This window comes from Plecotus auritus, assembly GCF_963455305.1.
Source record: "Plecotus auritus genome assembly, chromosome: 3".
Taxonomy (NCBI): Eukaryota; Metazoa; Chordata; class Mammalia; order Chiroptera; family Vespertilionidae; genus Plecotus; species Plecotus auritus.
Window position 1 is genome coordinate 113,521,455 of NC_137772.1, and position 12,399 is coordinate 113,533,853.

Here is a 12,399-nt window from a genome sequence, read left to right on the forward strand (position 1 = left end):
ACAATTATCCCAGGCAAACTTACAAACTAATTCCTTAGATGTCTGGCAGAAATTTGAAAAAGACATGAAAGAATTTAATCTCTTCCACTGGATCTCCTTACATTTGCCTCTCAGCATAACCACTATTGCTTATCTCATTTTTATTCTTATGTTTATTTCTAGTCTGCAGAGGTGTAATGAAGAGTCTTAAAAGGACTTGAACCCTTCAGGTGGCATTCACTTTTCAACATTTATTAAGAAAAAGAGAAGGGGGGGGGTATTGGAAGCTACCAATTGCCTTCCCTATCAGAAAAGTGTAAACAAGGAACACAGAAGGCTCATGAACCTTGAGTTCTGGCAAGAGTCAAAGCTATGCACTGATTATTTAGCTGAGACAATGGTGGCTCAAGCAATTTCCTGACCAAAGAGTCTCAAAGTAAATCTTTACTAATATTTACTGACCTTTAAGGTAGTCTGTCTGTTACCAGAATTGCCTGACTAAGGGCAATATGTGTATCTAAAATTGAATAAAAGGCTGGCAGGGCCTGGGCACCAGTGAAGTCCTTGCCCTTGCGTTGGACTCTCCGCCTGGCCCCATTAATTCCAAATTATTATTTTTAGTCTTGTCTCATCATTTGTCCACAGCCCTTCTCCAGATCCCAAACCCAGAACCACACGGGACATGGACTCTCACATCATACTACTTTTCCTCAGCCAGCCTGAGTAGGTCAGTGAAGTTCATGATGGTGGGGCACTTTTAAGGGGGACCTTTGGTTTACTTTCAACTTTGGGAAGAGGTTCTTGCTCTGATCCTGCTTGATTGTATTCTAAGAATTCTTCCATTTCATACTCTTGGTCTGTTCCCTGACTAGTGGCTTTCCATTGCCTGTCTTTTCTATGACTTTTCCTCAACAGGAATCCCATTTAACCATGGAAATTGTCCTTTGTCCTCTTGGCCATAGCTCTTGCTTTCTTCTCATGTTTTAGCTCAATTCACTTTTTCACTATTTCTTCTTTTCTCCTTTTGTTCTCTAAAGCTTTTTGTCCGAGCTCCTCCACTTTTCTTCTGAGAAAAGCTTGTATGCTGCTGATTGGACACCCTTAACTTTGGGATCTTTTTTGGGAGGACCCACTGCCAAACTATACCTTTTAGGTATGTTGTTGGTTCCCTGTCCTTTAGAAGCTCTCATGAGAATTTCCCTGAAATCCATGTTAACCGAACTGGATAAAATGGGCCGGCTCTCAGAGAGGAATGAAAGTACATCTTACCCAGTGGCCACCTGCAGCCAAAGAACTGGCTGGTGGTCTCTTTCCTATCTCTACTCAGCATGACCAATTCTGGCGCTGTCCAAGGTGGTCTGCCTGCCCCCTTCCTCAAGCAGCCTATATCCTTATAAGTACAATGCTGCACTCCCACCTTTGAAACTTTAAATAAAAGTTTTATATCCACAAGATAAATTAGTAGATTGTTCCGCATTCATTGACATAATCATTCAGTAGAGAATAAGCTACTTTAGTTTAATTGTTAAATCTCAATTCAGCCTTGCTGGTGTGGCTCAGTGGATTGAGTATTCTCTGAGGCACAAAGAGGTTGCTGGTTCGATTCCTGGTCAGGTCACAAGCCAGGGTTGTGGGTTCAGTTCCCAGAAGGGGGCATGGAGGAGGGTGCCAATTGAAGTGTTATCTTTATTTATTTTATTTTTTTAAATATATTTTATTGATTTTTATACAGAGAGGAAGGGAGAGGGATAGAGAGTTAGAAACATCGATGAGAGAGAAACATCGATCAGCTGCCTCCTGCACGCCCCCTACTGGGGATGTGCCCGCAACCAAGGTACATGCCCTTGACCAGAATCGAACCTGGGACCCTTGAGTCCGCAGGCCGACGCTCTATCCACTGAGCCAAACCGGTTTCGGCGAAGTGTTATCTTTATCTCATCAATGTTTCAGTCTCTCTCTCCCTTTCCCTTCCTCTCTCTGAAAACCAGTATTGCCATATATTTTTAAAAAATCTTTGTTCAGGAAATGGTGATAGACATGTACTCCCAAAATGTCTGAATACTTGCTTATATGGTGAAGAAACAAAAGTTCATATTGATTTTTTTTACTAACAATCAATAATCTTACTCATTTCATATTTTTTAATTTATTTCCGAGAGGAAGAGAGAGATAACATGCATATAAATACATATCCTTTAAAACAGTACATGAAATATATAATCAAAGAAAATGTACAATGGCAACAAAACATAAGATGCCTAGGAATGATCTTAACGAAAATGTGCACAATCTGTATAAATAAAATTTTTAAATGCTACCCAATAACTGACACTTGAACAACTGGACAGTAACATCATATTCTTGGGTAAAAAAAAACAAACAAACAACAAACCTTAATGATATCAATTTCCCAATGTTGATTATGAATTAAGTATGATTTGATTAAAGTATCAGCAAGATTTTTAATACCAAAACAAGCTCATTTAAGTTCACATGTTAAAATGAAAAATGTAAAAGAAAATTCTGGCCTGGCCAGCATGGCTCAGTGGTTGACCCATGAATAAGGATGTTACAGTTTGATTCCTGGTCAGGTCACATGTCCTGATTGCAGGCTTGATCTCTCTAGTGGGGAGCATGCAGGAGACAGCTGATCGATGATTCTCTCTCATCATTGATGTTTCTCTGTCTCCCTCTCCTTTCCTCTCTGAAATTAAAAAAAAAATATTTTTAAATACAATTCTGAGAAAAAATGAATGAATAAAAGCTACCAAAACAGATAGAATAATGTATCTACACTAATAAAAGAGTAAGATGCAAATTGACCATACCTTTGTGATGCCCACCAGCCAATCAGGAGTGAGTATGCAAATTAACCCAACAAAGACGGCAGGTTAATTTGCAGGCGCCGAGCAGCCGGGGATGGGGCAGGACACTTGCATCATTGCCATGGACATTATGCAGGTGTTCTGCACTGCCCCAGCCACTCCGGGCCTCTGGGCAGCGTGGCAAGGCGGAAAGGTGGCTTCAGGCCAGAGCGAAAAGGCAGCTCCAGAGCAAAGGCAGTGCCGGCAGCCAGGGTAAGGAAGGCCCATTCTTGCACGAATCTTCATGCATCAAGCCTCTAGTTGTGTTATAAAGCTACAGTAATTAAAAAACTTGGGTAATGTCCTGTGAATAGATAAACTGATGGAACAGAAAACAAAGTCCAGTAATAGACTCAAATATATATGGAAATTTGGTAAAATAAAAATATCTCCTTAGGTCAGTGGGAAAATATGCATTATATAATAAAGAGTGTTGGAACAACTGAATGGGGAAAAATATTGAACCCAAAATTAACTCATTATACTCATAACTAATATAAAAACTGAAAGCTACCAAAAACCTAAGGGTACAAAGTGAAAGAATGGAAAAAAATATATTAAGCAAACATAAACCAAATAAAAAGTATATGATAATACAGGAGACTTGAAGGCAAAAAGCATTACTATAAATAAAGAGCACTTCATATCAATAATTTCATTTTACCAGGAATATCCAAATTCACAAGTACTTCATAACATGAAATCAAAGTACATACAAGAGAGCTACAAGGGAAACTAGATACATTTATAATTGTAATAAGTTTAACACACCTCTCTCATTCAGAGACAGAGCATACCTCTTTCAGAACCAATAGCCTCACACAAAGACTTCAGTAAGGATGTAAAACACTTCAACAACCTGAGCAGCAAACTGCATTCAACAATCAGATAACCCACTGTACCCAACAACCTTTCCTGCTGAAAGGCACTAAGGTATTTTTCCCAAGTTGCACATGCATACAAGTCCTTTGGTTGATCTTTCCCCTTCCCCCCAACCCTCCCCTGCCTTCCCTCTGAGGTTGGACGGTCTCTTTGATGCTTTTAAGTCTCTTATTTTTATTCATCATTTTATTTTGTTCATTATATTCCACAAAAATGTGAGATCATGTGATATTTATCTTTCTCCGACTGGCTTATTTCTCTCAGCATAATGCTCTCCAGGTCCATCCATGCTATTGTGAATGGTAAGAGTTCTTTCTTTTTTACAGCTACATAGTATTCCATTTTGTAACTGTACCATAGTTTTGTAATCCACTCATCTGGTGATGGGCTCTTAGGCTGTTTCCAAATCTTAGCTATTGTAAATTGTGCAGTTGTGAACATAGTGGTGCATATAATTTTTCTGATTGGTGTTTCTGATTTCTTGGGATATAGTCCTAGAAGTGGGATTACTGGGTCAAATGGGAGTTTCGTATTTAAGTTTTTTAGGAAATTCCATACTGTTCTCCACAGTGGCTGCACCAGTCTGCATTCCCACCAGCAGTGCACGAGGGTTTCTTTTTCTCCGAATCCTCTCCAGCACTTGTTGTTTGTTGATTGGTTGATGATAGGAAAGTTCTGAGATGCTACTTCCAAGATGCACACGAGATGGCAGTGGAGGAGCATTTCAATTATTTTTCAAGTGAACCTGCTGGACTATGAAGCAGGTTTCAACTAACTTCAAAGAATTGAAATTATATACAATATGTTTCTTGTTGTCATTGTAGTTAATCCAGAAATCAGGAACTGAAGTACCTAGAAACTCCTTATATTTAAAAGTTGACTAATACACTTCTAACCCCCAAAATACATCACAATTCAAGGTAGAAAATAAGTTGAACTAAATGATAATACTACATACCAAAACTTATGAAAAAATGTGCACTCATAAATACACATACTAGGAATAAAAGTTGAAAATTTACGTGTTTTGCATCCATATTAAGGACCTAAAATAGTAAATTATATAGAAATAAAACTGAAGAAAGGAAATGTGTGCATGTAGAGATGTCTGAAGGGAGATATACTTAAAATGATAGCAGTTTTTTTTAACTCTTGGGGTAGAATTTTGAATTAACTCTATATTTTATTTCTTAAGTAAATGGCACACAGAAAGCCATTTTCATTTTAGGAAAAATGTTCTAGAGGAAAACATGGGATAATCCTAGATAATAAAGAGGTAATATGCAAATCGACTGTCATACCCTCACACAAGATTGACATCTCCATGTGGTCACAAGATGGCCACGCCCATGTCATCACAAGATGGCCACCACAAGATGGCCAGCAGGGGAGGGCAGTTGGTGACGACCAGGCTGGCAGGGGAGGTTAGTGGGGGCGATCAGGCCAGCAGGGGAGGGCAATTGGTGGTGATCGGGCTGACAGGGGAGCAGTTAGGCATCGATCAGGCTGGCAGGGGAGTGGTTAGGGGGTGATAAGGCTGGCAGGCAGAAGCAGTTTGGGGCAATCAGGCAAGTAGGCAGGAAAGCAGTTGGAAGCCAGCAGTCCCGGATTGTGAGAGGAATGTCCCAGATTGGAGAGGGCGCAGGCTGGGCTGAGGGATACCCCAACCCTCAGTGCACGAATTTTGTGTACCGGCCCCCTAGTCCTATAGTATAAAAGGCTAATATGAAAATCAACTGAATGGCAGAATGACTGGTCGCTATGATGCGCACTGACCACCAGGGGGCAGACGCTTGATGCAAGAGCTGCCCCCTGGTGGTCCATGTGCTCCCACAGTGGGAGAGCCGCTCAGCCAGTAGCTGGGCTATCCGCTGGCCATGCAGAAGTGCTGGCGGGAGCCTCTCCTGCCTTCATAGCAGTGCTAAGGATGTCCAACTGACAGCTTAGGTCCCTCAGTCGGATATCCCCCAAGGGCTCCTGGACTGTGAGAGGGAGCATGCTGGGCTGAGGGAACCTGCCTCCCCCCCACAGTGCATGAATTTCATGCACTGGGACTCTAGTTTATAAATAATAAGCTAGACTGTAGTGATGGCAACACAAGTTTTTCCTTTGCTCACCAAGCCTGGTCTCTTAGACTAAACAGAATAAAAATTCTTCCTAATTTTTTAGCCCAAAGTGGCTTCTTTCATAGTCTGTACCTCTTCCTGTGCAATCCCAGCAGTTCTGAGAAAGGGAAACCCTAAAGATTGGGTCCTTGGAATCTACCTGAGCTTGGTTCTAAGATTTACAAGCAATGATCTTTTTAACACAGTACAGATTTCTCAGGGTTTTCATTTTGTAACTTGGAAAAAAAACACCTTTTTTTTTTTTGGTTAATCCTCAACCTGAGGATATTTTCTCCATTGATCTTTTAGATAGTGGAGAAGAGGGAGGGAGCAGGAAAAAGAGAGAAAAATCAGTGTGAGGGAGACACATCAATTGGTTGCCTCCTGTACTCATGGGGTATCAAACCTGCAACCAAGGTACATGCCCTTGACTGAGAATCAAACCTGCAACTCTTCCCAGTGCAGGCTGTCCCTCTAACCACTAAGCAGCACCGGTCAGGCCAAATTCTCCTGTTTTATAGCGTAGTTCACTCATTGCTGACAGTCCAAGCCTCAGCACCTTGGCTCTGCCTCCAGAGAGACTGTGAGATGGGACCACGCAGCTCAGGTAAGCAGTGCACTCTGGAATTGTGGTGTTCAGTCTGCAGGACATGCTCATAAAAAATGGTCCCACAAGAAATGCTCACTAATGTCTAGTCTCTCAAATCAGAAAAAATCCTGCTGGTTGTCCTGTATCTGTGACCTGCTGTTTGCCCCATGTCCCAAAACCACTTATTTTATAAGGCACATTGTCACAACTGATCTAAGGAGACATCTTTATGTTACAAAATTTACTGATGGATTTAGGTAACTTACTAAGCCTTCTATTCTGTTCAATTAATTCACATACAAATGAATGTGAAAAACAATGAGGAAACATCCTATCTAATAAAGAGGGAATATGCTAATTGACCATCACTCCATCACAAAGATGGCTGCATCCACAGCTGAGGCCAAGTTCCCATAAGGAGCCTTAACGAACTATCAGCAGGGACCTGAGGTTATGCCCTCCCCCGCCACCGTGGGGCTTGACATGGGACCTCAGGCTGCGCTCCCTACCCAGCAGGGTTTAACAGGGGACCTCAAGGTGCGCTTCCCGTCCTGGTGCTGGGCTAGGGGACCTCCGGCTGCTCCCCCAGCCCCAGCGCCAAGCTAGGGGACCTCAGGCCACGCCCCCCACCAGGTGGGGCTGGACAGGGGACTTCAGGCCATGCCCCCCACTCAGCGGGGCTTGACAGGGGACCTCAAGGTGTGCTTCCTGTCCTGGTGTTGGGCTAGGGGACCTCAGGCTGCTTCCCCCGCCCCAGCACCAGGCTGGGGGACCTCAGGGCACGCCCCCCATTCAGCAGGGTTTGACAGGGGAACTCAGACCGCACCTCCCGCCTCAGCACCGGGCCAGAGGACCAGAGGCTGTGCCCCCCTGCCTGGCCGGGCTTGACAGGGGACCTCAGGCCATGCCCCCCACCCAGCGGGGCTTGATGGGGGACCTCAAGGTGCACTCCTAGTGCTGGGTCGGGGGAACTCAGGCCCGCCCCTGCCCAGCGGGGCTTGACAGGGGACCTGAGGCTGCGTCCCCCTGCCAGTGGGGCTTGACGGGGACCTGAGGCTGCATCCCCCTCCCGGTGTTGGGCTGGGGGACCTGAGGCTGCACGGCCCCCCACTTGACGGGTTTGACAGGGGACCTCAGGCCATGGCCCCACCCAGAGGGGCTTGACAGGGGATCTCAGGCCATATCCCACAACTGGCAGGGCTTGATGGAGGACCTCAAGGCACACCCCCACCTCGGTCTGGGCTGGGGGACCTCAGGCCACGCCCCCCCTCCTGGCACCGGCCAGGAGACCTGAGGCTACGCCCCCTTCCCAGAAGGGCTTGACAAGGGTGGGAATGGCCGTGTCTGGATCTAGCCCAATGGAGCGGGGGGCTGGCCGGGTCTGGGTCTCACGCAATTTTGAGGTGCATGTGGGTGGGCAAGGACTCGACTCTGGGTCCCGTGGTGAGGCCCAGGCTCAGACAGGAGGAAGGTTTTCATATACATTTTACTAATTTTCTTTCATCTCTGACACTTCTATTATAGAGAAAGGGCAAATAGCAATATTAAATTATTTCCTCTAATTAATCCCCTTTTAATGTGCAAGAATTTCATGCACCGGGTCACTAGTTTGGTATATAAAATGCTTTGGGAAATGGTAGAGTGAAGCATAATAGTAATTCCTCCTTTGGAAAACCTGCTATTTGAAATTCTCTGCTATTTTTAGATAGTCCCTTGCTTTGTAAGTCAACTCCATCATTTTTAGATGGTCTCTTATTCTGTAAAATAACTTTGCTTTTTAGCTTAAATAATAGGAGAAACAAACTTAACTGCCTGACCTTCCAAGCTAGCCATCCAATGTAAGGAGCTGATACATGATACTGATATGTACTCCCATACCAGGTGTCTGTATAGATATGTTAAGTACTCAAGGTTACAAGTTGTCTGTATAGATATGACAGGTGTTTGTTAGATATGATATATACTCAAGGTTATAAGCTGTCTGCAAAAAAACTTACACAAAGACCTAGAATGAAATAAAAAGGGAATACTCCTTCCTGTGTTTGTTCAGAATTTGACAGAGGTATTCTGCTCTGAACCTGTGAGAAATAAAAATGACTCCTAACTAATTGACCCATTATGGTGTCTTGTCTAGCTTGCTGATTTATAATACAACATTTGGAGGCCCCAGCAAGATAAGAGACAGGTGCCTACCAGCACCTGGTCTCAGATGCCTGGATGGACAGCCTTGCCCGCCTGGCTGCCAGGCTATAAGGATCTCTGAGGGGAGGACCACCTGATGAAGTACCAGGACCCCGGAGACATTTCTCGGTAGTCTTGACAGCCAGATAAGGGACACCTGACATGCTGCTACATTCTTTATGAGTCATCAGAAAGAAAGCTGCCTGAGGTGAGTGAATTCAAATTCCATCTGTTGACCTGGCAGCAAGCCTTTGGCCACCTGAGCACTTCCAGCTGTTCACTGGGCCAAGCCCAACCACTGGGGTTCGTCAAAACTTCTGGCTGACAAGGTGGCCCCTCCCATTGATGATGTCAGCACTCCCGTCCTGCACCCAGGCCCCAACCCTTTGTCCACCAGAACACTTCCAGCTGCTCACCTGGGCCAGACCATATCCTTGGTGACTTCTGCACTTCCGGCTCTCCACCTGGCCCCTCCCCATTGATGATATGACCAGTTTAAGCTGGTCACCTAGCCCCAAAACTTGTCCACATGATTATTTCCGGCTGTTCCCCAGGCCCTTGTTCGCCTCACCAATGAGCAACACTGGCTGGCTACTTAGCTTCTAAAAAGAGGGGTGACTTCGCAATCTCTGGAAGTTGGCTTAAGGGTGAAACACACACAGCCCCAGGTCACCTTCTGCTCACAGACTGCTTCTTCCCCAGTGGGAGGATGGCAAACAGGGGGCCGCCCGCACTCCTTTAAGACAATCATGTGCGGACATGAGCACAGGGCTGCCCCATGCTCCCCATCATAGGAGCATCTCATTCTGAACTGACCTGCAACGCAGACAGCCCTGCCTCTGGACTTTGAAATCCAGGATAAAGCAGTGTTGAGGTCCTGAAAACCCTTTCCATAAAGGGAGCAGAGACCTGCCCCCTCCAGTATCACTTACAGTTCGCCGCCAACCGAGGGCCAGCTTTTTGCTTAATTCCTGGGAACATTCTTCCTTGAGGAGAGGTAACTTCTAGCTGCCTTCCAGAGTATAGACCACAGGAAGTTGGGGCGTTTGCGACCTCTTGAGATTCCCCAAAGCATTCACATGGCTCTACCAGCCTTTACACTTGACCACTTCCAGCTGTTGACCTGGCAGCAAGCCCTTGTCCACCTGAGCACTTCTGACTGTTCACTGGGCCCAGGCCAACAACTAGGCCTCATCATCATTTCTGGCTGTCCACGTGGCCCCACCCCTTGATGACGTCAGCACTTCCAGTTGGTCCCTGGCCCATGTCTTTATCCACCTGAGCCCTTCTGGCTGTCCACATGGCCCCTCCCCCTTGGTGACGGCAACACTTCCTGCTGGTCATTGGGCCCCAAACCCTTATCCACCTGAGCACTTCCCACTGTGCACATGGACCCTCCCTCTTGATGATATCAGCACTTCCGGCCAGACCCCAGGCTCCAAACCCTTATCCTCCTGAGCAATTCCGGCTGTCCACCTGGCCCCTCAACCTTGATGCTGTCAGCACTTCAGGCAGATCCCTGGGCCCCAAGCCCTTATCTACCTGAGCACTTCTGGCTGTCCCAGTGGCCCTTCCCCCTTGATGATGTCAGCACTTCAGGCTGGTCACCGAACCTAAAGCCCTTGTCCACGAGAGCACTGTGTCTACTCACCTGGGCCAGCCCATATCCTTGGTCACCTCAGCACTTACGGCTGTCAACCTGGCCCCTCCCCATTGATGATATGACCAGTTTAAGCTGGACACATGGCCCCAACCCTTGTTCATGTGACTATTTCCAGTTGTTCCCCAGGCCCTTGTTTGCCTCACCAATAAGCCAAACTGGCCGACTACTGAGCTCCTAAGAAGAGGGGTGACTTCCCAATCTCTGGAAGTTGGCTTAAGGGACTAACACCCAGAGCCCCAGGTCACCTTATGCTCACACTGCCCAATCCCTGGTGGAGAGGGTGGCAAGCAGGTGACAGCCAGCACTCCTTTAAGACAATCATGGGCGTATAAGAGCACAGGGAGGCCCCATGCTCCCCATCATAGGAGCATCTCATTCTGGACTGACCTGGGACGCAGACAGCCCTGCCTCTAGACTTTGAAATCTGTGAAAAAGCAGTGTTGATGACCAGAAAACTCTTTCCAAACTGGGAGCAAAGTCCTGACTCTCCAGAGTTACTTACAGTTCCCCGTGCCCTGAAGGCCCGCTTTTTGCTTAATTCAAGGGGAATGCGCTTCCCTGAGGATAGGTACATTCTCCCAGCCTTCCAGAGTATGGACCTCAGAAAGTTGGGGCGTTTGCGACCTGTTGGGACCCTCTAATGCATTCACCTGGCTCTACTAGCCTTTACACTTGAACACTTCCATTTGTTGACCTGGCAGCAAGCCCTTGGCCACCTGAGCACTTCCAGCAGTTTGCTGGGCCAAGCCAACCCACTGGGGTTTGTCACCAATTCTGACTGTCCACGGGGCCTCACCCACTGATGACATCAGCACTTCTGGCTGGTCCCTGGACCCCAAACTTTTAACCGCCTGAGCACGTCGGGCTGTCCACGTGGCCCCTCCCCCTCGATGATGTCAGCACTTCCAGCTGATCCCCAGGCCCCAAACCCTTAACCACCTGAGCACCTGAGGCTGTCCACGTAGCCCCTCCCCGTTGATGACATCAGCACTTTCTCCAGTCCCAGGTCCCCAAGCCCTTGTCCACCAGAGTACTTCTGGCTGTTCACTTGGACCTGACCATATCCTCGGTCACCTCCGCCTTTCCACCTGGCCCCTCCCCATTTATGATACGAACTCTTTAATCTGGTCACAGGGCCCCAACCCTTGTTCACGTGACTATTTCTGGCAGTTCCCCATGCTCTTATTCGCCTGACCAATGAGCCAGTGGCCGGCTAAGAAAAGGGGTGACTTTCCAAACTCTGGAAGTTGGCTTAAGGGACTAGCACCCAGAACCCCAGGTCACCTTATGTTCACAGACTGCCTAATCTCCGGTAGAGAGGATGGCAAGTAGGGGGCCACCAGCACTCCATTAAGACAATCATTGGTGGACATGAGCACAGGGCCACCCCATGCTCCCCATTATAGGAGCATCTCATTCTGGACTGACCTGTGACGCAGACAGCCCTGCCTCTGGACTTAGAAATCCTGGAAAAAGCAGTGTTGAGGCCCTGAAAACCCTTTCCATAATGGGTGCAAAGTCCTGACTGTCACTTACAGTGCCCCGTGAGAGCTGGGCTAAGACAAAACACTGGGGTTCCTCACCACTTCTGGCTGTCCACATGGCCCCTCCCCTTGATGACATCAGCAGTCTCAGCTGGTTTCCGGGCCCCAAACCCATAACCACCTGAGCACTTCGGGCTGTCCACGTGCCACTCCTTGATGACGTCAGCACTTCCAGTGGATCCCAGGTCTCCCAAGCCCTTGTCCACCATAGCACTTCCGGCTGTTCACCTGAGCCAGACCATATCATTGGTCACATTTGTACTTCCGACTCTCCACCTGGCCCCTCCCCATTGATGTTATGAACACTTTAAGCTAGTTACCGGGCCCCAACCCTTGTTCATATGACTATCTTCCTCTGTTACCCAGGCCCTTGTTTGCCTCACCAATGAGCCACACTGGCTGGCTCCTTAGCTCCTAATAAGAGGGGTGACTTCCCAACCTCTGGAAGTTGGCTTAAGGGCTTAACATCCACAGCCCCAGGTCACCATCTGCTCACAGACTGCCTCTTCCCCGGTGGGAGGGTGGCAAGCAGGGCGCCTCCAGCACTTCTTTAAGGCAACCGTGGGCGTCCATGAGCCCAGGGATCCCTCAT

General features: G+C 47.1%; 1 pseudogene across 1 annotated transcript in view; it reads right to left on the reverse strand.

Moving 5' to 3' along the window:
* The window catches only part of LOC308244141 (protein SPT2 homolog), a 34,839-nt pseudogene that overhangs the window by 15,864 nt on the left and 6,576 nt on the right, over positions 1–12,399 (reverse strand). The gene's annotated exons all lie outside the window — the stretch shown is intronic.